Below are 25,788 nucleotides of genomic sequence, written 5' to 3' on the forward strand. Positions count from 1 at the left end.
CTCTCCCTGCCTCTCTGGGCAACCAGAGGAAGCTGGGCATCGTCTTTGATGGCAGCCACTGGCGGAACACATCTGGGATGGAAACTGAGGCCCCGTGAATAAACGGCATACCTGAGGTGGTATCTTCCTGGGCAGGGCCCGGCGGGGATGGAGACTAGAATATGCGTGCCCAGAGATGGCATACTCTCAGGGTGAGGCTGAGCCAGAAGGACTGCTGTAGTGAACCTAAGCAGCGCCCAGCCCTCAGGGAGTCATAGCTGAGACAAAAGCAGGTGGGGAGAGGCAGAAACTGAGAGTTGACTGTGAGCTCTAACTGTGCCCGCCCCAACACAGAGTGCAACGGAGAGAGACACGGCAGCTCTGGACAGCAGCACAGACCCGGGCTGAGTCGCAGTTTCTGTGAACTCAAACAGCACCGGTTCCACAGGGGGATATAACTGAAATAGAAACAAATTCTGCAAAAATATAAGTGTCAACAACGTCAATCAGGGTTGAGGCTGGAACTGAGTGAACCACCCTAGCTTCCATTAAGCACCAAGGTGGTCAGGCCTCAGCTCCCTCTGTGGGATAGTGGCAGAGAGTAGCGGCCTGGCCAAGAAGACATAGATTTTCCTATGACTCAGGCAGGTGTAAACCCCTGGAGCATCTGCTCATTTGGAGGGAACTGGGTCACAGCCCTGCAGGGTTGCCAGTGACTGGGTGTGACAGAGGTGGAAGGTGGGGAAGGAGGCATCAATCTTCTCAGACTAATTCGTTTACTGGGTGGGTCCTTCTGACTCCACGGAGCATCGGAGTGAGTAATATTAAAGCTGCCAGCAGACCCCTGCTATCCAGTTGCCAGAGAACTTTTGAACTCTCCCACCTGAGACCGGTGCTGACTGGAACAATTGATTTTGACTTCTTCAACTGGGCCAATCACCCGAGGACTATCGAAAGTCGTACCCTGGGTGTGTTGTGGTGGAAAGGTTTGATTTTCCTTTTTCAATTGTTGCCTGTGGGGGGCGGGGTGACTTAGTTGCTGGTATTTCTCCATAGCTGAGACTTCAACCCAGAGAAACTGATTCAGTAGGGTAGGACAGAGACCAGCTGAAAACAAGAACGAGCCATTTAGCCCCACCACACCAAGCAGGTCTCCAGTGTCTTGGGCCATAGCACTGTATGGGTCCTTTGCAAAGCTCTGGGGGGAATGGTACAGACACCACTTTCAGCTCTTGGGCAAAGGGCTGATTAATCACTACTCCAGGAGCCCCCAACCCAACTTCACATTATCTGCTCATCTAGCTAAAGAGTGTAAAATAATCATGGGGCATAATCAGCAGAAAAACTCCGGTAACATGAATAACCAGAGTAGATCAACTCCCCCACGGAACAATATGGTGGACATAACTGAAGATCCTATTCATAAACAAATGGCTGAGATGGTAGAAATCAAATTCAGGATATGGATTGCAAATAAGATTAATAGCCTGGAGGAAAAATTGGAATTAGAAATTCAAGGAGCATTTCAAAGTTGTCTCAAGAATTCAATGAATTCAAAGACAAAATCACCAAGGATTTTGACACATTGAGACAAGAACTTGCAGCCCTCAAAGATCTGAGAAATGCAGTAGAATCCCTCGGTAATAGAATGGAGCAAGCAGAAGATTGGATTTCTGACATTGAAGACAATGCTTTTGAATGCTCCCAAACAGTCAAAGAGGAAGAAAGGTGGAGAGCAAAAGTGGATCATTCTCTCAGAAAGCTCTGAGGTAATTCAAAGAAAACTAATATTCACCTCGTAGGAATTCCTGAAGGTGATGAGGTGGCTTTGAAAGGAACAGAGGCTCTACTTCATGAGATAATGGAGGAGAACGTCTCCCAGACATGCCACGAGTTTCTGAAATTCAAATAGCAGACAGTTTCAGAACCCCAGCACAACTCAACCCAAATAAGACATCTTCTAGACCCCATGACAATTAACTAGGCAAAAGTTGAAATAAAGGAGAAAATTGGGCAAGCAGCTAGACACAAGAAAACCATAACCTGCAATGGGAAGAATATTAGAATGAGTGAAGATCTCTCTGCTGAAACCTTTCAAGCTAGAAGAAGGTGGTCATCGACTTTTAATCTTCTAAAGCAAAATAACTTTCAACCCCAGATCCTGTATGCAGCAAAACTGAGTTTCATTTATGATGGAGAAATGAAATACTTCAATGACATTCACATGTTGAAGAAATTTGCCATAACTAAACCAGCTCTCCAAGATATTTTCAGACCTATCCTCCATAATGACCAGCGCAATCCTCCACCACAAAAGTAAACTCACTCAGAAACTTTTTATCAGATTCCAACTTCCACAGTGGCAAAAGGATTAAAAATGTCCACTGGACTTTCGAAAAACTCGATACTGAAAATTCTACCAGGCTTGTCAATACTCTCAATTAATGTGAATGGCTTAAATTGTCCTCTAAAGAGGCACACTTTGGCTGACTGGATACAATAAATCAGGCCAGATACATGCTGCATACAAGAATCTCATATTACCATAAAAGATAAATGTAGACTCAGGGTGAAGGGATGGTCATCTATATTTCAGGCAAAGGGAAATCAGAAAAAAGCAGGTGTTGCAATTTTATTCACAGATACAACAGGCTTTAAACCAACAATAGTAAAGAAAGATAAGGATGGTCACTTCATACTTGTTACAGGTAACACTCAACATCATGAGATTTCAATTATTAACATTTATGCCCCAAATCTGAATGCGCCTCAATTTATAAGACAGACTCTAATACACATAAGCAATTTGATTTCCTCCAGCAACATAATAGTTGGAGATTTTAACACTCCTTTGGCAGTGTTGGCTAGATGCTCCAATAAGAAACTAAGCAAAGAAATTTTAGACTTAAACTTAACCATTCCACAACTGGATTTAACAGACATCTACAGAACATTTCATCCTCACAAAACAGAATACACATTCTTCTCATCAGCACATGGAACATCCTCCAAAATTTATCACATCTTAGGTCACAAGTCTAACCTCAGCAAATTTAAAAGAATAGAAATTATTCCTTGCATCTTCTCAGACCATCATGAAATAAAAGTGGAACTCAATAACAACAGGAATTTACACACTCACAAAAACATGGAAACTATATAACCTTATGCTGAATAATAGCTGGGTCATAGACGAGACTTAGAAAGGAATTACCAAATTTTTGGAACAAAACAATAATGAAGACACAAATTATCAGAACCTCTGGGATACCCCAAAGGCAGTCCTAAGAGGGAAATTTATAGCACTGCAAGCCTTCCTCAAGAGAACAGAAAGAGAGGAAGCTAACAACTTAATGGGACATCTCAAGCAATTGGAAAATGAAAAATATTCCAATCCCAAGCCCAGCAGGAGTAAAGAAACAATCAAAATTAGAGCAGAATGAAATGAAATTGAAAACAAAAGGATTATACAACAGATCAATAAGTCAAATTTGGTTTTTTGAAAATAAAATAGATAATCCTTTTGCTAACCTAACCAGGAAAAAAAGAGTATAATCTCTAATTTCATCAATCCCAGAAATGGTAAGGACAAAATAACAGCAGACTCCTCAGAAATTTAAAAAATCCTTAATGAATATTACAAGAAATTTTCTTCTCAGAAATATGAAAATCTGAAGGAAATACACCAATACTCGGAAGCACGCAACCTTTCTAGACTTAGCCAGAATGAAGTGGAAATGTTGGATAGGCCTATATCAAGTTCTGAAGTAGTATCAACTATACAAAATCTCCCCAAAAAGCCAGGGACCAGATGGCTTCACATCACAATTCTACCAAACCTTTAAAGAGAAACTAGTACCTATATTCCTCAGCCTTTTCCAAAATATACAAAAAGGGGGGTGGAGGCAAGATGGCCAACTGGCGCCAGCTTTCCACAGAGGCTCCTGTCCAGAAGGATAGTTAAAGGACAGAAGTTCAGCAAGTAAGCCAATGGTTTGGAGCTGAGCCAAGACAGAAGGTTTAAGAACGCACATCAACCCTGCTGAGGTGAGCTGCGAACCCAAGGAAACAAAAAATAGGTACAAAATCCATCACCAAGCCGATAGGAGTCCCCTCCCCCATGAGAACGGCTCACAGTATACTCTATACAAACAAGCGAGCAGAGTTCAGATCTCCTCCTATTTTATCCCACAGGAGAGACCCTCTAAAAACTGGAACTCTTTCCCTAGAGAGGATTTACGAATGTGCCGTGGGACTCTCCCACCAGGGATAAAACTGTATAAAACTGTGTATATTCTCTACCTGAAATTCTGAACTTCCAGCACTCAACTCCACTCTCACCCCAAGGTCTGCAAGCCTGTCCCCCATGGAGTCCAGATTCTTGGGCATTTTCTTGAGAGGTGTGGACAGGGCATGGGCTATCGCTGGTCTCTGCTGATTCCGCAGCACAGGAGTAAGGAGAAGACAGTGAACTGAGGGAACCATACAGGAGACGGAGAGGTGGTATCCTGTGACACAGAGCAGCAGGAACAATAGGGCTCACACCCCTGGGGATATTTTGAAGAGACACTCCCTGCCTCTCTGGGAAACCAGAGGAAGCCGGGTATCTTCTCCGGTGGCAGCCACTGGTGGCACACATCATGGAGTGAAACACAGGCCCCGTGAGTAAAGGGTATGCCTGAGGTGGTACCTGCCTGGGTGGGGTGCGGCAGGATCCACACAGAGGCGGCATACTTCCAGGGCAGGGCTGAGCCAGAAGGACTGCTTTAGTGAGCCCAAGAAGCACGCAGCCCTCAGGGGATCATAGCTGAGACAAAGGCAGGCAGGCTGAGGCTGGAATTTAAAGCTGAGTGTAAGCTCTAACCGTACCCGCCCCAACACAGACTGCAGCCAAAACAGACACGCCAGCTCCGGGCAGCGGCACAGACTGGGGCTGGGTTGCAGTTTCTGTGAACTCAAACAGTGTCTGATCTGCAGAGGAATACAGCCAGGACAGAAACAAATTCTGCGAAATTGTTCTGCTCTGTCAGCAACATCAATCAGGGGTGGGGCTGAATTGAGTGAACTGCCCCAGCCTCCATTAAGCACTTAGATATTTTGCAGAATTTGTGATTCTTGGCTCAGCTCCAAACCATCAAGCTTACTTGATAAACCTCTGTCCTTTAACTCTACTTCTGGATGGGAGCCTCTGTGGAAACCTGGCTCCCGTTGGCCATCTTGCCTCCTTGCCCTGAATTCTATTTCTGATATTTCAATAAAATATCGTATGGTATTTTCTGCTATATCTCCCATGTAATGTCTTGGGGGAAGTGATCTGCTGTTGTCAGGATTCTCCCCATTTATATTTTTAGCTTTTTAAACATATTAAGTATACTTTTTTTAGGTGAAGTGTTCATTCAGTTGTCCTTAAATAGTTATTGAGAGATAATCTAGTTGGGGACTCCTAGGCAGCACTCCAGAGACCTATTTTGCAACTAAAACTGGCAGGATGGAATCAGATGGAGGCCCCAGGAAATAAAGCTTAACACTCCTTCACTGATGAGCTGGATCTTGTGCTTGTGGCCCTTCCCCCACAGCCTCACAAAGCACCTTTTTGGAGCTGCAGGGTGAGTGTCTCTGAGGGATGACGTGGCTTAGATAGCACAAACTTATTCCATCTTTGTGTTGCCCTATTGTTCATCCAGTTTAAAGAATTCACCATATTTTACTGGAATCCCTGCTGTAAAAGATTTGAACTGCTGTGGTCCCTGCCAGTGACAGCTGAAGGAAGGGAATTGACAGACAGACCCACTGTTCCCACCCACTATGATGCCAGTCTCCTCCTTGTGCAAACAAAATCAAATTAGCCAGAAAACTGCAGCCCATCCGGATGGTTCCTGCTCTGGAGCCAGGAATACCATTTGTGTCAACAAGTTCAGAGACGCCTTGGTCTTTCCCCCTGGAATGACTGTGGACTGGATAAAATTTAGCCCTCAGCCATGGCTGGGGAGGGGGTTCTGTTTCCAGGACATTCCCAGGGTGGGTCCCCTGACCCTAGGTTTGTCTCCAGGTTGGCTGGAGGGGAGCCAGAGATCACCAGGCACAGACACAGGCAGGGCAGAGGAAAGGTGCCCCCTAGCAGGAGGGAGAGCCAGGAGAGATCACACTACTCCAAGTTTAGTGCCATATGGCACAATTTTCTCTGGAAGCAGGGGAAAGGGTGAATTCAGTTCAGTGGCCCACACAATGTAGAGGTTGCTCAGAGATCTTACCAAGCACACTGGGCTCTGCGGGGGTGGGGGTGGGGGAGGGAGGATTCTGTCAGGCAAACAGGGATAAGAGAGGACAGGCTATGGGCTCAGGACTACTGAGAGAAAATTTCTCCACTTTTGCACTAGGCAAGATTGGGACCCAGAGGTGGAAATTCCTAGGTGAAGGAGTACTAGGACTCTGCGGCTCTCTCCCATAGAGTGAGATGAGAATTTGTTTCTGTCCTGGATTTTTCCCCTGCTTGCTCACAAAAAGCCTGCAGCAGGACCCCCACTTTGGGGACGTCTCCTCCTTCAGCACCAGGCACCTTAAGTGTACTTATAATTGGAGTGTTTCTTGAATGAATAAAGGACAATTCACCAAGCCTGCATTCACATCCGTCTATCACCAAATATGGCCCATTTTGCCTTCTAAAGAGGCTACTAATTCCTCTCTTTTTATCTATGCTCTTATCCCTCCCAATTTAGGCAAAGTCCCTTATCTGTAATTTGAATATCTAGTCCACTCTCTCCTTGCTAGATGTCAGGGCGATATAACAATCAGAAGTGACAGGATCCCTCCCATGTTTAGAATTCTTCTGCAACTCTCCATTGCCTGTAAGATAATAATGGCAAGCTTCTGAACTTTGAATTTAAAGCCTGTCATGATCTGGTACTTGTTAACCTCTCCAACCTGATCTCTAACCTCTCCCCTCTGCCCTAAACTCAGCAGCACTCACCTACCTGCAGCCATGGTATTTTTAAAAATTCCAATGTGACCACTTCTCCCCACAATCCCCACTACTGCTTTGGTCAGGGACTCATTATTTCTTACCTAGGTTTCTGCTGTAGCCTCTTCACTTATTTTTCTTTCTCCCTCCTCCTCAAAGTCTTCTTTATAAACCATCCAGAAAGATTCTACTAAAACTCAAGTCATATCTCATCCCTATTCTTCAAAACCCGTCCCTTCCTTTTTTCAAAACTATTTCATGCCTCTCACTTCATTCAACTTAAAAGCCAAAATCCTCACTTAGACCACAAATTTCTGCATGATTTGGTCCCTATTGTCTCTTTGACTGTTCTACTATACTTTTCCCCTGGTCAGATACTCTGGCTTCTCCTTCCTATTCCCAGAACAAGCCCATTGTCTGACCTTGTGGCCTTTGCTCTTTCTCCCTGTAATGCTGTCACCCTAACAGAACAGGTAATTTGAATCTCTTAGCTCAAAAAGCTCTTCCTTGAGAAGACATTCCCGAAACTGAATAGTAGCTAAGTATTTCCATTATTTATTTTTCTGGAAAAAAAAAAAAGTTGGTATTGTATTACATATAAATACACCTAAGAGTGGATACAATAAGTTATATGTGTGTGTGTACAAAAATTGGTGTACCATTAATTGGCATTAACAACATTCACAATACTGTGCGATCAACACCACTATCAATATCCAAGATTTTTCATCAGCCCAAACAGTTCTCCACATTTCTTCCTCCCCACAGCTCCTGGTAAATTCTGATATCTTTCTATCTCTGTAAGTTTTCCTATTCTAGATATTTCATATACATGAAATCATACAAAATTTCTCCTTTTGTGTTTGACTTAGTATAATGTCTTCAAGATTCAGCCACAAAGTATCAGAGAATTTAATTCCTTTTTTATGGCTGAATAATATTTCATTGTATGTGTATATTGCATTTTTTTTATCCATTCGTCTGTTGATAGTCATTTGGGATGTTTCCATTTTTTGGCTACTGTGAATAATGCTGTGCTGAACAATGACATAAAGTATCTTTTTGAGTTCCTGTTTTCAAATCTTTTGTGTTTATACCCGGGAGTAGAATTGCTAGGTCATATGGGAAATATATACTTAAGACTTAGCTTTTTGAGAAACTGCTAAACTCTTTTTCCATGGCAACTGCACCATTTTACAATTTCATCAGCAATGTATGAGGGTTCTAGCTCCTTCACATTCTTTTTATTTTTTGGCACCCACCAAATAAAATTTATTTGCTGTATCAGTGTTGCAAAGCTACTGATTCATGTATAACTTAAATTATTGGTCTTCAAACAGAGATTTGAACAAGGAGATAAATCACATCAAAATCAATATATATTTTACATTAATTAACTTGAAAAATATAAGATGTAAACCTTACTATTTGAAGAAGAAAATCAAATAGCATAGTTCAGTGTTACTTATCCTCTTTCCAACTTTCAGAAAGTGCTAATTACCAGTACCACTTAAGTCAGATTGCTATTTGAGTTCAAGGTATTTATACCTTTCTATAATTTAATATTTTTTAAAGCTTCATATGAAATGAGTTGTAGATCTACTTTAAGTATAACTTCTCTGTTCAAAGAAGGAAGGAAGGCTGACAAGGGATGGATATGGGATACCTGTTAATGATGATGTGCCAATAAGATGATTGCCTACATGTTTATCATTGCTGGGTAGGCTTCTTCCCTCTGTTGAACTCTAGGATGTCATAAAAGCCCTTTGTAGAGCTCTTTTTGGAGTTTTGGAGAAAGAGAATGCTCTTATAACCCTTTTTGATGTCATTTTATTGATCTAGATGCTCTACTCAAAGTAATGTCCATATCTTTTTGTATTTACTTCAAAGGACTCTATATCAGCAGTGTAAATAAAATTCTTAGCATCATATTTGCAAATGGTGTTTTCTATATGTCAACATAGCATCTTTAGCCAGTTTTCTTTTGAAAGTTCATCTGATGTCATCTGAGCACCAAGCAGCACATTTTCCTGCTCTGTCAGTGGTCTCACAAGCAAGGCAAAATCATTATGGAAATCTCCTGTCTCTTTTATGTCTAGCATCTTCTTAATATGAGAACGAGGCATTAGATGAATATTCTTTTTTTTTTTTGAGACAGAGTCTCACTATGTCACCCTTGGTAGAGTGTCATTACGTCCCAGCTCACAGCAACCTCAAACTCTTGGGCTTAAGCGATTCTCTTGCCTCAGTCTCCCAAGTAGCTGGGACTACATGCGCCTGCCTCAATGTCCAGCTTTTTCTTTGTTGCAGTTGTCATTGTTGTTTAGCTGGCCTGGGGCAGGTTCTAACCTGCCAGCCTTGGTGCATGTGACCAGTGTAGTAACCACTGTGCCCTGGGTACTAAGCCTAGATGAATATTCTTAAGAGAGGCTGGAGGTCCGGTATGGCCTTGAGGACTCCTAAAAGTACCAATAAACTTGTGCCGTTTTCTTGCTATCTCTAGGCCATCATTGATGAGGGAAGGAGTTACTTGTTTGTTTGTTTTAATCTCATTATTATTTATTTATTTATTTTTTCAAAGACAGAGTCTCACTCTGTCACCTTTGGTAGAGTGCCACGGCATCACAGCTCACAGAAACCTCCAGCTCTTGAGCTTATGCGATTTTCTTGCCTCAGCCTCTGGAGTACCTGGGACTACAGGGGCCCGCCACAATGCCCGGCTATTTTTTTTTTTTAATTGCAGTTTGGCCAGGGCTAGGTTCGAACCAGCCACTCTTGGTATATGGGGCCAGCGCCCTACTCACTGAGCCACAGGCACCACCTGGGAAAGAGGTACTTATTTTCCTCTGTTACAGGTGTGCTCACCTAGAGAAATTGTTTCAACTTATTGTACGTTTGGTGAGAAGATAAAAGATTAGCCAAGCAAACATCTACTTCGTAAACAACATCAAAATTTGCTTTTGAGTTTTTGTTTTTCTCTTTTCTCATTAATATGTGTCATTACTTGCTTTGGTGATTAAACAGCTTTTTCTAAAGTGCTTTTGTCAGGATTCTCATCAGTTGTATGTTTCTTAAGATCATTTATTTTATTTTTTTCCTTTTATTAAGTCATATCTACATAGATCATGAATACATTTATGCCTGTGTGGGATTCCATGTGTTGATTATTTGTACGAATTGGAGTGCTTACATCCAATTAATTAACATAGCTTTCACCTCATTTACTTAATCACTGTGTTAAGACATTTGTGTTCTGTACTTGATGGATTTGACTTGTACCCTTGCAATATGCTCCATAGGTGTGGTCCCACTGTTTACCCTCCCTCTATCAAACCATCCTCTCCTCTCCCAATTCTCTCCCCTTCTCTCTTTCATCCTGGGTTATAGTTATGATTCATCTTTCATATGAAAGTGTGAGAGATTATAAATCAGTTTCATAATAGTACTGAGTACATTGGATTTTTTTTGCATTCCTGAGATACTTTACTAAGAAGAATATTTTCCAGCTCCATCCATGTAAACATAAAAGAGGTAAAGTCTCCATCTTTTTTTAATGCTGTATAGTATTCCATGGTATACATATACCACAATTTATTAATCCATTCATAGTTCGATGGCCATTTAAAATAAACACAACACTGGGTAACCTCTATACTGTTTGAATAAGACATTCAACATTGTTTTGCTGTCCACATTCTTATTAGGCTTGGTTAATCTTGAGAAATGTATAAAATCTAGCCAGGTGTTGTAGCTGTAGTCGCAGTTACTCAAGAGGCTGAGGCAAGAGAATTGTCTAAGCCAAGGAGTTGGAGTTTGCTGTGAGCTGTGTGACAGCACAGCACTCTACTGAGGGCAATAAAATGAGACTCTGTCTCTACAAAAAAAAAAAGAAAGAAAGGAAAAGAAAAGAAAAGAAAAAAAAGAAAAGAAATGCATAAAATTTTGGTTTCCGTTTTTCACACTGAATTGTTTCCTTGCTCATTTCAAATAAGTTTAAAAAGGGGGGGGTTCACGGTGGGTTTAGTACACCTTTTGGGGGCAGGGCACAGGCATAAGAGGGTTTTTATCTTACAAATGCAATCAATGTAACCTGGTTCTTTGTATCCTCAATGAATCCCCAACAATAAAAAACAAACAAACATACAACAACAATGAACAAAACAAAGGGAGGGTAGGTTTTGACCAGACCTTTCGAATATTTAAGAACAGTATCACTAGTGCTTTTGCTTACATCTTAATGTAAGGATTTCAAGGTCATCTTTCTTTTTATTAAATCATAACTGTGTACAATACTGCATTTATGAGGTACAATGTGCTGATTTTATACACAATTTGGAGTGCTTCCATCAAACTGGATAACAGCCTTCACCTCACTTACTTATTTGTTGTGTTAACACAATTATATTCTACTCTTAAAAAAAAATGACACATACCTTTGCAGTATGCACAATAGGTAAGGTCCCATCGATTACCCTGCCTTCACCTAGAAACACCCACACCCTCCCCTCGCCCTCCTCTTCCGTCTTTCATTCTGGGCTATAGTTGTGTATTATCATTCGTATGAAAGTGTGGGTGATTATATATTGGTTTCACAGTAGTACTGAGTACATTGGATATTTTTTCTTCCATTCTTGAGATACTTTACTAAGAAGAATATGTTCCAGATCCATCCATGCAAACATAAAAATGGTAAAGTCCCCATCTTTTTATGGCTGCATAATATTCCATGGTATATGTACACCACAATTTGTTAATCCGTTCATGGGTCAATGGGCACTTGGGCTGCTTCCATGACTTGGCAATTATGAATTGGGCTACAATAAATATTCTGGCACAAATATGTTTGTTGTAAAATGATTTTTGGCCATCTGGAAATTTATGTAGTAGAGGAATTGCAGGATCCAACAGCAGGTCTACTTTTAGTTCTCTAAGTGTTCTCCAAACTTCCTTCCAAAGGGGATGTATTAGCTTGCAGTCCCTCCGGCAGAGCAGAAGTGTTCCCTTCTCACCACATCCACACCATCATCTATAGTTTTGGGATTTTGTGATGTGGGCTATTCTTACTGGAGTTAGATGATATCTCAAAGTGGTTTTGATTGGCATTTCCCTGATGATTAAAGATGATGAGCATTTTTTCATGTGTTTGTAGGCCATGCACCTATCTTCTTCAGAGAAGCTTCTGTTCAAGTCTCTTGCCAACAATGAAATGGGATCACTTGTTCTTTTCCTTCTAATGACTTTGAGTTCTCTGTCGATTCTAGTTATCAAACCTTTGTCAGAAACATAACCTGCAAATATGTTCTCCCATTCTGAGGGCTGTCTGCTTGCTTTACTTACTTTGTTGCTGGCTGTGCAGAAGCTTTTTAGTTTGATCAGATCCCAGTAATATGTTTTTGGTGTTGCTTCAATTGCTGGGGGTCCTCATCATAAAATATTCTCCCAGGCCAATATCTTCAAGTTTTTTCCCTGCCTTCTCTTCTAGTATCTTTATAGTTTCATGTCTTAAATTTAAATCTTTTATTCAGTCTAGTGGATTAAAAATCATACTTACCACAACAGTCATCAATCTCATAACTCATATGAGGAATTGCTGAGAATAAGATATTCTCCTGGCAAGCCTGGAAATCTCTTATCACTTGGAAACACAAGCCACCAAGTAACTCAGTAATCCAAGAGGAGCAAATATCGATCCTGTGGTAGTAAGGCTGATGTTAAACAGCAAGCATTTAATGGCAGTTCCTTGAAGAATTAGTGAAGGAAATTGCATGTAGTCTTTTTGGAAATCATTTCCTTGAGTACATAAAGTTTTACCATCTTTTGTTTGCCCATCTGAGATCATTTTCTTGAGCACATAGCCCCTGAAGCACATGGTCCCTGAGCACACAGCCCCTGCATGTCTTTTCTTAGTAATCTTTCCGCCCATTGTGTATCTTCTCAATGAAAGGACTGTGCAAGAAGTGCTCAGTGCTATGCTGCACCTATGGTTAGCATCACCTCTTGCAGTGTGTACTGTCAATCCGTGTCTTGCATCATCATTTATGTGGTCGCAACCATCCAGTGAGAATCAATTTTTGTTAATAGTTAATGATGGGGGTCCAGTTTTAATCTTCTATACGTCAACTGCCAATTCACCCAGCACCATTTTTTAAATAGGGAATCTTTCCCCCAATTTATGTTTTTGGTAGGCCTATCAAGGATCAAATTATGATAAGTGGCTGGGTTCATCTCTTGGTTCTTAATTCTGTTCCATAGATCTACCTCTCTATTTTTGTGCCAGTAGCATGCTGTTTTGTTCACTATTGATTTATAATATAGCTTGAAGTGTGATTCCTCTTATTTTTTTTTTTTATTGCTGAATAATGTCTTGGCTATTCGAGTTTTTTTCTGATTCCATATAAAACAAAGTACTATTTTTTCCACCAGATCTTTAAAGTATAACAATGGTGCTTTAATAGGGATTACATTAAATTTGTATATTGCTTTGGGAAGTATGGACATTTTAACAATGTTGATTCTTCCCAGCCATGATCATGGTTCGTTTTTCCATTTGTTAACATCTTTTGCTATATCATTTCTCAGAGTTTCATAATTCTTTTTATAGAGCTCTTTCACGTCCTTCATGAGAATTTTTTTTTTTTTTCTGGGTAGATGCCTAGTAATGGGATTGTGGATCCATGGAAGATCTATTTTGAGTTCTTTGAGGATCCTCTGTACTTCTCTCTATAGAGACTATATTACTCTACAGTCCACCAACAGTGTAAAAGTGTTCCCTTCTCTCCATACACACACCAGCTTTGGGAATTTGTGATGTGGGATATTCTCATTGTGGTTAGGTGATATCTCAGGGTTGTTTGATTTACATTTCTCTGATGTTTAGGGATGATGAGCATTTTTCATATGTTTGTTGGCCGTGTGTCTGTCTTCTTCAACGAAGGCTCTGTTCCTTTCTCTTGTCCAGTGATAGATGGTATTATTTGCTCTTTTTTGTTGATTAATTTGCCTTCTCTGTAGAGCCTTGTTATCATACTATTGTAGATTTGTAACATGCAAATATCTTTTTCCATTCTGAAGGCTGTTTATTTCCTGTGGTTATTGTGTCCTTAACTGTGCAGAAGCTTTCAGCTTAATTAAGTTCTATTTCTTTACTTTTGTTGTTGTGATTGTCAATACAGTCAACTTAATAAAACCTTTCCCTAAGCCAACATCCTTAAGAGATCTTCCCATGCTTTTTTATAGGGGTTTTGTTGGTTTATGTTTTAGATTTAAATCTATTATCTATTCTGAGTCCATTTTTTGTAAGTGGTGAAACTTATGTGTCCAGCGTCAGTCTTTTACATGGGGTTAGCAAGTTCTTCCACAACCATTTCTTGAATATGGATTCCTTTCCCCAGAGGATTCTTTTCTTTGATTTCTCAAATATCAGATGGTAATTAGACACTTGTTTCATCTCTTGTTTTTCTCTTCTGTTCCATGGACTTGTCCACCATGTACTTGTAATATAACCTGAAGTCTGGTAGAGTGGTGACTCTGGCTTTGTTTTTATTACTAAGAATTTCCTTGGCTATATGTATTTTTTTATGGTTCCATACAAAATGAATAACGATTTTTTACAGTTCTTCAAATTATGGTGTTGGTATTTTAATAAGCATTTTATTAAATCTGTTGATTGCTTTGAGTAGAATAGACATTTTTACAATGTTGATTTTTTTCAAGTCAAGAGCAGTATATTGCCTTCTATTTATCAATGTCATCTTCTATTTTTTCCCTCAGGTTTTATAGTTCTTTCTGTAGAGATTCTTCATTTCCTTTGTTAGATATATTCCTAAGTATTTCATTTTCTTTGAAGCTACTGTGAAGCGTATTGAGTCTCTGATTAGCTTCACAACTTGGCTATTATTGGAGTATACAAATGCTACTGATTTTGGACATTTATTTCATACCCTGAGACATTACTGTATTTCTTCATCACTTCTAGGAGTCTTGTGGTTGAGACTCTGGAGTTTTCTAAGTGCAAGATCATGTCACTGGCAAAGAGTGACAGTTTGATCTCCTCTGCCCTCATTTGCTTCCCTTATATGCTTCTCTTGCCTAATTGCATTGAATTAAACTTTCATAACTATGTTGAAAAGTAGGGACAATAGTGGACATCCTTGTCTTGTTCCAGTTCTAAATGGAAATGCTTTCAGTTTTACTCCTTTCAATATGATGTTGACAGTGGGTTGGTCACAAATGTCTTCAATAAGTTTATGTAATGTGCTAACTCTGCTTATTTTTTAAAGTGTTCCTGTTAGAAAAGGATGCTGAATATTGCCAAATGATGTTTCTGCATGCTCTAATTCAAGAGATTATAGAGTAGAATTCCCCAAGCATTGCAAGGGATACTGAAAATTCAGATAGCAGACAGTTTCACAACCCTAGCAGGACTAAATCCAAATAAAGCTTCTCCTAGGCACATTGTAATTTACTTTTCCAAAGTTAAGATGAAGGAGAAAATTCTGCAAGCAGTCAGACATAAGAAAAGCACTACATACAAAGGGAGAAATATAAGAATGACTGCAGATCTCTCAGTCGAAACATTCTAAGAGAGAAGAGCTTGGTCATCAACCTCCAATTTCCTAAAACAAAATAACTTCCAGACCAGGATCCTGTATCCAGATAAACTAAGCTTAGTCTATGATGGAGAAATCAAATACTTTTTTGACATACAGATGTTGAAGAAATTTTCCATAATTAACCCAGCTCTCCAGGATATTCTCAGTAACATCCTCCATAATGATTGGCAGAATGGTCCATGGCCAAAGTAAACTCACCAAGAAACTTTTGAACAAAACCTAATTTCCATAGTAGGGAAAGGATTAAAAATATACACTAGATATTTGAAAAAAGACACCCAAAACACGACCGTGCTTATCAATTCTCTCAATTAATGAGAATGGCTTAAATTGTCCACTAAATAGGCATAGATTGGCTGACTAGATACATAAACTCAGACCAGACATACGTTGAATACAAGAGTCACACCTAAACTTAAAGAATAGAAATAGACTCAACTGAATGGGTGGACATCTATAATTCAGGCAAATGGAAATCAGAAAAAAGCAGGTGTTGCAATTTTATTTACAGATACAACAGGCTTTAAAACAACAAAGTTAATGAATGATAAGTATGGTCACTACATAATTGTCAAGGGAAACACTCACCATGAAGAGATTTCAATTATGAACATTTATGCATCCAACCAGAATGCTCCTCAATTTATAAAGGAACCCCTAATAGACATTAACAATTTGATATCTTCCTTCACTATAATAGTCAGAGACTTTATCACTTCTTTGGCTGTGTTGGATAGATCCTCTCAGAATAAACTAAGCAAAGAAATATTGCACTTAAACTTGACCCTACAACAAATGGACATATACAGAACTTTTCATCCTAACAAAACTGAATACACATTCTTCTCATCACCCCATGGAACATTCTCCAAAATTGATCATATCTTAGGTCACAAATCTAACCTCAGCAAATTTAAAAGAATAGAACTTATTCCTTGTATTTTCTCAGACCCCATGGAATAAAAGTTGAACTTAACAACAACAGGAATCTTTATACTCAAACAAAGACATGGAAACTAAATAACCTTATGCTGAATAATATCTGGGTCATAGATGAGATTAAGAAGGAAATTACCAAACTATTGGAAAAAAACAATAATGAAGACATAAAATATGAAAACCTGTGGGATATTGCAAAGGAAGTACTAAGAGGGACATTTATGACATTACAAGGCTTCCTCAAGAGAATGGAAAGAGTGGAAGTCAATAAGTTAATGGAACATCTCAAAGAAGTGGAAAAGGAAGAACATTCCAACCTGAAACCTAGCAAAAGAGAAGAAATAACCAAAATTAGAGTAGAATTAAATGAAATTGAAAACAAAAGAATCATTCAAAAAAATCAATGAAACAAAAAGTTGTTTTTTTGAAAAGATTAACAATTTTTTTTATTAAATCATAGCTGTGTACATTGATATGATCATGGGGCATCATTCACTAGCTTCACAGACTGTTTGAAACACTTTCATCACACTGGTAAACATAGCCTTCCTAGCCATCTCTCAGTTATTGTGCCAAGACACATTCCACATTTACCAAGTTTCACATATACCCTTATAAGATGCACCGCTGGTATAAGCCAAACAATCTCCTTCCCTCTACCCACCTCCCCCCTCCCTGCCCTCCCTTTACCCCTTCCTCCTATTCTTAGGTTATAACTGGGTTATAGATTTCATGTGAAAACCATAAATTAGTTTCATAGTAGGGCTGAGTACATTGGATACTTTTTCTTCCATTCTTGAGATATTTTACTAAGAAGAATATGTTCCAGCTCCATCCATGTAAACATGAAAGAGGTAAAGTCTCCACCTTTTTTCAGGCTGCATAATATTCCATGGTATACATATGCCACAATTTATTAATCCATTCGTAGATCGATGGGCACTTGGGCTTTTTCAATGACTTAGCACTTATGAATAGGGCTGCAATAAACATTCTGGTACAAATATCTTTGTTATGATGTGATTTTTGGTCTTCTGGGTATATGACCAGTCGAGAGATTACAGGAATGAATGGCAGATATATTTTTAGATCTCTAAGTGTTCTCCATATCTCTTTCCAAAAGGAATGTATTAATTTGCATTCCCACCAGCAGTGCAAAAGTGTACCCCTTTCTCCACATCCGCGCCAACATCTCTAGTCTTGGGATTTTGTGATATAGGCTAGTCTCACTGGAGTTAGATGATATCTCAAAGTAGTTTTGATTTGCATTTCTTTGATGATTAATGATGATGAGCATTTTTCATATGTCTGAAGGTCTCACGCTTGTCTTCTTCAGAGAATTTTCTCTTCAAATCCCTTGCCCAGCCTGCGATGGGATCCCTTGTTCTTTTCTTGCTAATGTGTTTGAGTTCTCTGTGGATTCTGGTTATTAAACCTTTGTCGGAGACATAACGTGCAAATATCTTCTCTCATTTTCAGGGCTGTTTGCTTGCTTTACTTACTGTGTTCTTGTCTGTGCAGAAGCTTTTTAGTTTGATCAAGTCCCAGTAGTGTATTTTTGAAGCTGCTTCGATTGCCCGGGGGGTCCTCCTCATAAAATACTCGCCCAGACTGATTTATTCAAGGGTTTTTCCTGCACTCTCCTCGAGTATTTTTATAGTTTCATGTCTTAAGTTTAAATCTTTAATCCAGTGAGAGTCTATCTTAGTTAATGGTGAAACTTGTGGGTCCAGTTTCAGTGTTCTGCAGGTTTCTAGCCAGTTCATCCAGCACCATTTGTTAAATAGGGACTCTTTTCCCCGCTGAATGTTTTTAATTGGCTTGTCAAAGATTAAATAACGGTAACTAGCTGGATTCATCTCTTGGATCTCTAGTCTATTCCAGACATCTACTTCTCTGTTTTTGTGCCAATACCATGCTGTTTTGATCACTATTGATTTGTAGTAAAGTCCGAGTCTGGTAGCATGATTCCTCCTGCTTTGTTTTTATTTCTGAGTAATGTTTTGGCTATTTGAGGTTTTTTGTTATTCCATGTAAAACGAAGTATTGTTTTTTCAAGATCTTTAAAGTATGACAGTGGAGCTTTAATAGGGATTGCATTGAAATTATATATTGCTTTGGGTAGTATGGATATTTTAACAATGTTGATTCTTCCCAGCCATGAGCATGATATGTTTTTCCATTTGTTAACATTTTCAGCTATTTCTTTTCTTAGAGTTTCATAGTTGTCTTTATAGAGATATTTCACGTCCTTTGTTAGATAAATTCCCAAATATTTCATCTTCTTTGGCACTACTGTGAATAGGATAGAGTACTTAACTGTTTTTTCAACTTGACTATTGTTGGTATGCGTAAAGGCTATCGATTTATGAATGTTGATTTTGTAATCTGAGACGCTGCTGTATTCATTGATCACTTCTAAGAGTTTTGTAGTAGAGTCCCTAGTATTTTCCAGATACACAATCATATCATCTGCGAAGAGTGAAAGTTTGATCTCTTCTGATCCTATATGGATACCCTTGATCACCATTCTTCCCTAATTGCAGTAGCTAAAACTTACATGAAAATGCTAAAAAGCAATGGAGACAATGAGCAGCCTTGTCTGGTTCCTGATCTGAGTGGAAATGATTCCAATTTAACTCCATTCAATATGATATTGGCTGTGGGTTTGCTGTAGATGGTCTCTATCAGTTTAAGAAATGTTCCTTCTATACCGATTTTCTTAAGTGTTCTGATAATGAAGGGATGCTGGATATTATCAAAAGCTTTTTCTGCATCGATTGAGGGAATCATATGGTCTTTGTTTTTTAATTTGTTTATGTGCTGGATTACATTTATAGATTTACATATATTGAACCAGCCTTGAAACCCTGGGATAAAACTGACTTGGTCATGATGTATAATTTGTTTGATGTGTTGCTGGATTCTGTTTGTTGAGATCTTGTTGAATATTTTTGCATCTATATTCATGAGTAATATTGGTCCATAATTTTCTTTTATTGTTGGGTCTTTTCCTGGTTTGGTTATCAGGGTGATGTTTGCTTCATAGAACGTGTTGGGTAGTCTTCCTTCTTTTTCTACCTTTTGGAACAGGTTGAGTAATATAGGTACTAATTCCTCTGTTTGTAATTCCTCTTCTACCAAAGGTTTGGTAGAATTCTGACATGAAACCATCTGGTCCCGGGCTTTTCTTTTTAGGGAGGGTTTGTATGGCTGATGCTATTTCCGAACTTGATATGGGCCTGTGCAACATTTCCACTTGAATTTGGCTAAGTCTTTGAAGGTGCCATGCTTCCAAGTATCGGTCAATTTCCCTCAGATTTTCATATTTCTGAGAATAATGTTTCTTGTAATATTCATTAAGGATTTTTTTGATTACTGAGGAGTCTGTTGTTATTTAGTCTTTGTTGTTTCTGATTGTTGAAATTAGAGATTTTACTCTTTTTTTTTTCCTGATTCGGTTGGCCAAATGTTTATCTATTTTATTGACCTTTTCAAAAAAACAGCTTCCTGATTTATTGATCCATTGTATTATTCTTTTGTTTTCAATTTCATTTAATTCTGCCCTATTTTGGTTATGTCTTTTCTTCTGCTGGGTTGGAATGTTCTTCCATTTCCAGTTGCTTGAGATGTCACATTAAGTTGTTAACTTCCTCTCTTTCCGTTCTCTTGAGGAAGGCTTGCAGTGCTATAAGTTTCCCTATTAGAACTGCGTTTGTGGTGTTGGATGGTTAGGTTTAAATCTAAGATTTCTTTGCTCAGCCTCAAGAGTCACATCTTAACTTAAAAGACAAATACAGACTCAGGGTGAAAGGATGGTCATCCGTATTTCAGGCAAATGGTAATCAGAAAAAAGCAGGTGTTGCAATTTTATTTGCAAATACAATAAGCTTTAAACCAAGAAAAGTAAGGAAGAACAAGAATGGTCACTTCATATTTGTTAAGGGTAATACTCAATATGATGAGATCTCAATTATTAATATCTATGCACCCGACCAGAATGCACCTCAATTTATAAGAGAACTCTAACAGACATGAGCAACTTGATTTCCTCCAGCTCCATAACAGTCGGAGTTTTCAACACTCCTTTGGCAGTGTTGGATCGATCCTCCAACAAGAAGCTGAGCAAAGAAATCTTAGATTTAAACCTAACCATCCAACATTTGGATTTAGCAGACATCTCCAGAACATTTCATCCCAACAAAACTGAATACACATACTTCTAATCAGCCCACGGAACTTACTTCAAAATCGATCACATCTTAGGTCACAAGTCTAAACTCAGTAAATTTAAAGGAATAGAAATTATTCCATGCATCTTCTTGGACCACCATGGAATAAAACTTGAGCTGAGTAACAACAGGAATCTGCATACTCATACAAAAACATGGAAGTTAAATAACCTTATGCTGAATGATAGCTGGGTCAGAGATGAGATTAAGAAAGAAATCGCCAACTTTTTGGAATAAAACAACAATGAAGACACAAACTATCAGGACCTCTGGGACACTGCAAAGGCAGTCCTAAGAGGGAAATTTATAGCACTGCAAGCCTTCCTCAAGAGAACGGAAAGAGAGGAAGTTAACAACTTAATGGGACATCTCAAGAAACTGGAAAAGAAAGAACATCCAAACCCCAAGCCCAGTAGAAGAAAAGAAATAACCAAAATTAGAGCAGAATTAAATGAAATTGAAAACAAAAGAATACTATAACAGGTCAATGAATCAAAAAGCTGGTTTCCAGAAAAGGTCAATAAAATAGATAAACCTTTGGCCAACCTAATCAGGAAAAAAAGAGTAAAATCTCTAATCTCATCAATCAGAAACAACAAAGACGAAATAACAACAGACTCATCAGAAATCCAAAAATTGAAGTCGGTTTTATCCTACGGTTTCAAGCCTGGTTCAATATACGTAAATCTATAAATGTAATCCAGCACATAAACAAATTAAAAAACAAAGACCATATGATTCTCTCAATTGATGCAGAAAAAGCTTTTGATAATATCCAGCATCCCTTCATGATCAGATCACTCAAGAAAATCGGTATAGAAGAGACATTTCTTAAACTGATAAGGACCATCTACAGCAAACCCACAGCCAATATCATATTGAATGGAGTTAAATTGGAATCATTTCCACTCAGATCAGGAACCAGACAAGGCTGCCCATTGTCTTCATTGCTTTTTAACATTGCAATGGAAGTTTTAGCCACTGCAATTAGGGAAGAAAATGCCATCAAGGTTATCCATATAGGGTCAGAAGAGATCAAACTTTCGCTCTTCACAGATGATATGGTTGTATATCTGGAAAACACTAGGGACTCTACAATAAAACTCTTAGAAGTGATCAAGGAATACAGCAGCATCTCAGGTTACAAAATCTACATTCATAAATCTGTAGCCTTTATATATACCAACAATAGTCAAGTTGAAAAAACAGTTTAGTACTCTCTCCCATTCACAGTAGTGCCAAAGAAGATGAAATATTTGGGAATTTATCTAACAAAGGACGTGAAAGATCTCTATCAGATTACTATGAAACCCTAAGGAAAGAAATAGCTGAAAATATTAACAAATGAAAAAACATACCATGCTCATGGCTGAGAAGAATCAACATTGATAAAATGTCCATACTACCGAAAGCAATATATAATTTCAATGCAATCCCTATTAATGCTGCACTGTCATACTTTAAAGATCTTGAAAAAAAAATACTACGTTTTATATGGAATCAGAAAAAACCTCAAATAGCAAGACATTACTCAGAAATAAAAACAAAGCAGGAGGAATTATGCTACCAGACCTCAGACTATACTACAAGTTGATAGTGATCAAAACAGCATGGTATTGGCACAAAACAGAGAAGTAGATGTCTGGAACAGAATAGAGAACCAAGAGATGAACCCAGCTACTTACCATTATTTAATCTTTGACAAATTAATTAAAACATTCAGTGGGGAATAGATTTCCTATCTAACAAATTGTGCTGGGTGAACCAGCTGGCAACCTTTGGAAGACTGAAACTGGACCCACACATTTCACCATTAACTAAGATTGACTCTCACTGGGTCAAAGATTTAAACTTAAGACATGAAACTATAAAGATACTAGAGGAGAGTGAAGGGAAAACCCTTGAAGAAATAGGTCTGGGCGAGTATTTCATGAGGAGGACCCTCTAGGCAATTGAAGCAGCTTCAAAAATACACTACTGGGACTTGATCAAACTAAAAAGCTTCTGCACAGCCAAGAACACAGTAAGTAAAGCAAGCAAACAGCCCTCAGAATGGGAGAAGATATTTGCAGTTTACGTCTCCAACAAAGGTTTAATAACCGTAATTCACAGAGAATTCCAACACATTAGCAAGAATAGAACAAGGGATCCAATCGCAGGCTGGGCAAATGATTTGAAGAGAAACTTCTCTAAAGAAGCAGGCGTGCTGCCTTCAGACATATGAAAAAATGCTCATCATCTTTAATCATCAGAGAAATGCAAATCAAAACTACTTTGAGATACCATCTAACTCCAGTGAGACTAGCCTATATCACAAAATCCCAAGACCAGTGATGTTGGCGTGGATATGGAGAAAAGGGAACAGTTTTGCACTGCTGGTGGGAATGCAAATTAATACATTCCTTTTGGAAAGAGATATGGAGAACACTTAGAGATCTAAAAATAGATCTGCCATTCAATCTTGTAATCCCTCTTCAGGCATATACCCTGAAGACCAAAAATCACATCATAGCAAAGATATTTGTATCAGAATGTTTATTTCACCCCAATTCATAATTTCTAAGTCATAGAAGAAGCCCAAGTGCCCATCGATCCACAAATGGATTAATAAATTGTGGTGTATGTACACCATGGAATATTATGCAGCCTTAAAGAAAGATGGAGACTTTACTTCTTTTGTGTTTACATGGATGGAGCTGGAACATATTCTTCTTAGTAAAGTATCTGAAGAATGGAAGGAAAAGTACCCAATGTACTCAGCCCTACTATAAACTAATTTATGGTTTTCACATGAAAGCTATAACCCAGTTACAACCTAAGAATGGGGGTAATGGGGAATGGGAGGCTAGTGAATGGGGAGGTGGGTAGAGGGAAGGGGATTGGTGGGATTACATCAGCGGTGCATCTTACAAGGGTATATGTGAAACTTGGTAAACGGTCTGTGAATCTAGTGAATGATGCCCCATGAATATATCAATGTATACAGCTATGATTTAATAAAAGAAAAACACTTTAAGATATCATCAGACTCAAGTAAGAGTGGCCTACATAACAAAAATCTCAACTCAATGATGTTGGCGTGGATGTGGAGAGAAGGGAACACTTCTTCACTGCTTGTGGGAATGCAAGCTAATATGTTCCTTGTGAAAAGAAATTTTGAGAACACTTAGAGATCTAAAAGTAGACCTGCTGTCAATCCTGCAATTCCTCTACTTGGTGTATATCCAGAAGGCCAAAAATTACTTTATAACAAACATATTTGCACCAGAATGTTTATTGCAGCCCATTTCATAATTGCCAAGTCATAGAAGAAGCCCAAGTGCCCATTAATTCATGGATAGATTAATAAATTGTGGTATACGTATACCATGGAATCTTATGCAACCTTAAAAAAAGATGGAGATTTTACCTCTTTTTTGTTTACATGGATGGATCTGTAGCATATTCTTCTTAGTAAAGTATCTCAAGAATGGAATAAAATGTATCCAATGTACTCAGTACTATTATGAAACCAGTATATAGTCATGTACACTTCCATACGAAAGATAAAACAGAACTATAACCCAGGATGAAGGAGAGAAAAGGAGGGTGAGGGTACGCCAGCTGGAGGGAGGGTAATTGGTGGGACCTCATCTATTTTGCATATTGCACCATATGTCAAATCTATTAAGAATAGAGTATAAATGTCTTAACACAACGAATAAGTAAGTGAGGAGAAGGCTATGTTAACAAGTTTGATGGAAGTATTCCAAATGGTATATAGAGTAGCACATTGTACCCCATTAATGCATTAATGTATACCACTATGATATAATAAAAAAAAGAATCCTAGGCTGAAAATTGTTTTGTTTAGGAAGGCTAAAGTTAAATGATTACTCTCGTCTGCCTTGAAAGGTTTCAGCTGAAAACTCCATTGTCACCCTGATGGATTTGCTCCTATAGGTCAATTGATGCTTAGTCCTGGCTGCTTTCAGACTTTTCTCTTTCATTTTGACTTTAGCTAGATTCACTATAATTTGTCTTGGAAATGCTTTATATTGTGTTGAGATGAACTGGGGTTTCATATCTCTGTGGGATATGATATTCAGTAGGGCTTCCATTCCTTTGGATTGTTCTTCTTCCCCTTCAGGGTTACCTACAATTTATATGTTTGAAGGCTTCATGAAGTCCCATGTTCTCTGAGCAATTGTTCTGTTTTACTCTCTTCTTTTCTGCCTTTTTAAATTCCAGAGTTAGCTCAAGAGCTTTATCCTCTAGCTCTGAAGTCACACTTCTCCATCCAGGGGTCCTCGAACTTTTTTTTTTTTTTTCTTCTTTTTCTCTTTTTTTTTTTTATTGTTGGGGATTCATTGAGGGTACAATAAGCCAGTTACACTGATTGCAATTGTTAGGTAAAGTCCCTCTTGCAATCATGTCTTGCCCCCATAAAGTGTGACACACACTAAGGCCCAACCCTCCTCCCTCCATCCCTCTTTCTGCTTCCCCCCCCATAAACTTAATTGTCATTAATTGTCCTCATATCAAGATTGAGTACATAGGATTCACGCTTCTCCATTTTTGTGATGCTTTACTAAGAATAATGTCTTCCACTTCCATCCAGGTTAATACGAAGGATGTAAAGTCTCCATTTTTTTTAATAGCTGAATAGTATTCCATGGTATACATATACCACAGCTTGTTAATCCATTCCTGGGTTGGTGGGCATTTAGGCTGTTTCCACATTTTGGCAATGGTAAATTGAGCTGCCATAAACAGTCTAGTACAAGTGTCCTTATGATAAAAGGATTTTATTCCTTCTGGGTAGATGCCCAGTAATGGGATTGCAGGATCGAATGGGAGGTCTAGGTTGAGTGCTTTGAGGTTTCTCCATACTTCCTTCCAGAAAGGTTGTACTAGTTTGCAGTCCCACCAGCAGTGTAAAAGTGTTCCCTTCTCTCCACATCCACGCCAGCATCTGCAGTTTTGAGATTTTGTGATGTGGGCCATTCTCACTGGGGTTAGATGATATCTCAGGGTTGTTTTGATTTGCATTTCTCTAATATATAGAGATGATGAACATTTTTTCATA

General features: G+C 38.7%; 1 pseudogene; it reads right to left on the reverse strand.

The window, feature by feature from the left end:
- Positions 1 to 8,514: 8,514 nt before the first annotated feature.
- The window catches only part of LOC128576837 (protein ECT2-like), a 128,848-nt pseudogene continuing 111,574 nt past the window's right edge, over positions 8,515 to 25,788 (reverse strand).

Source organism: Nycticebus coucang, chromosome X (assembly GCF_027406575.1).
Source record: "Nycticebus coucang isolate mNycCou1 chromosome X, mNycCou1.pri, whole genome shotgun sequence".
Taxonomy (NCBI): domain Eukaryota; kingdom Metazoa; phylum Chordata; class Mammalia; order Primates; family Lorisidae; genus Nycticebus; species Nycticebus coucang.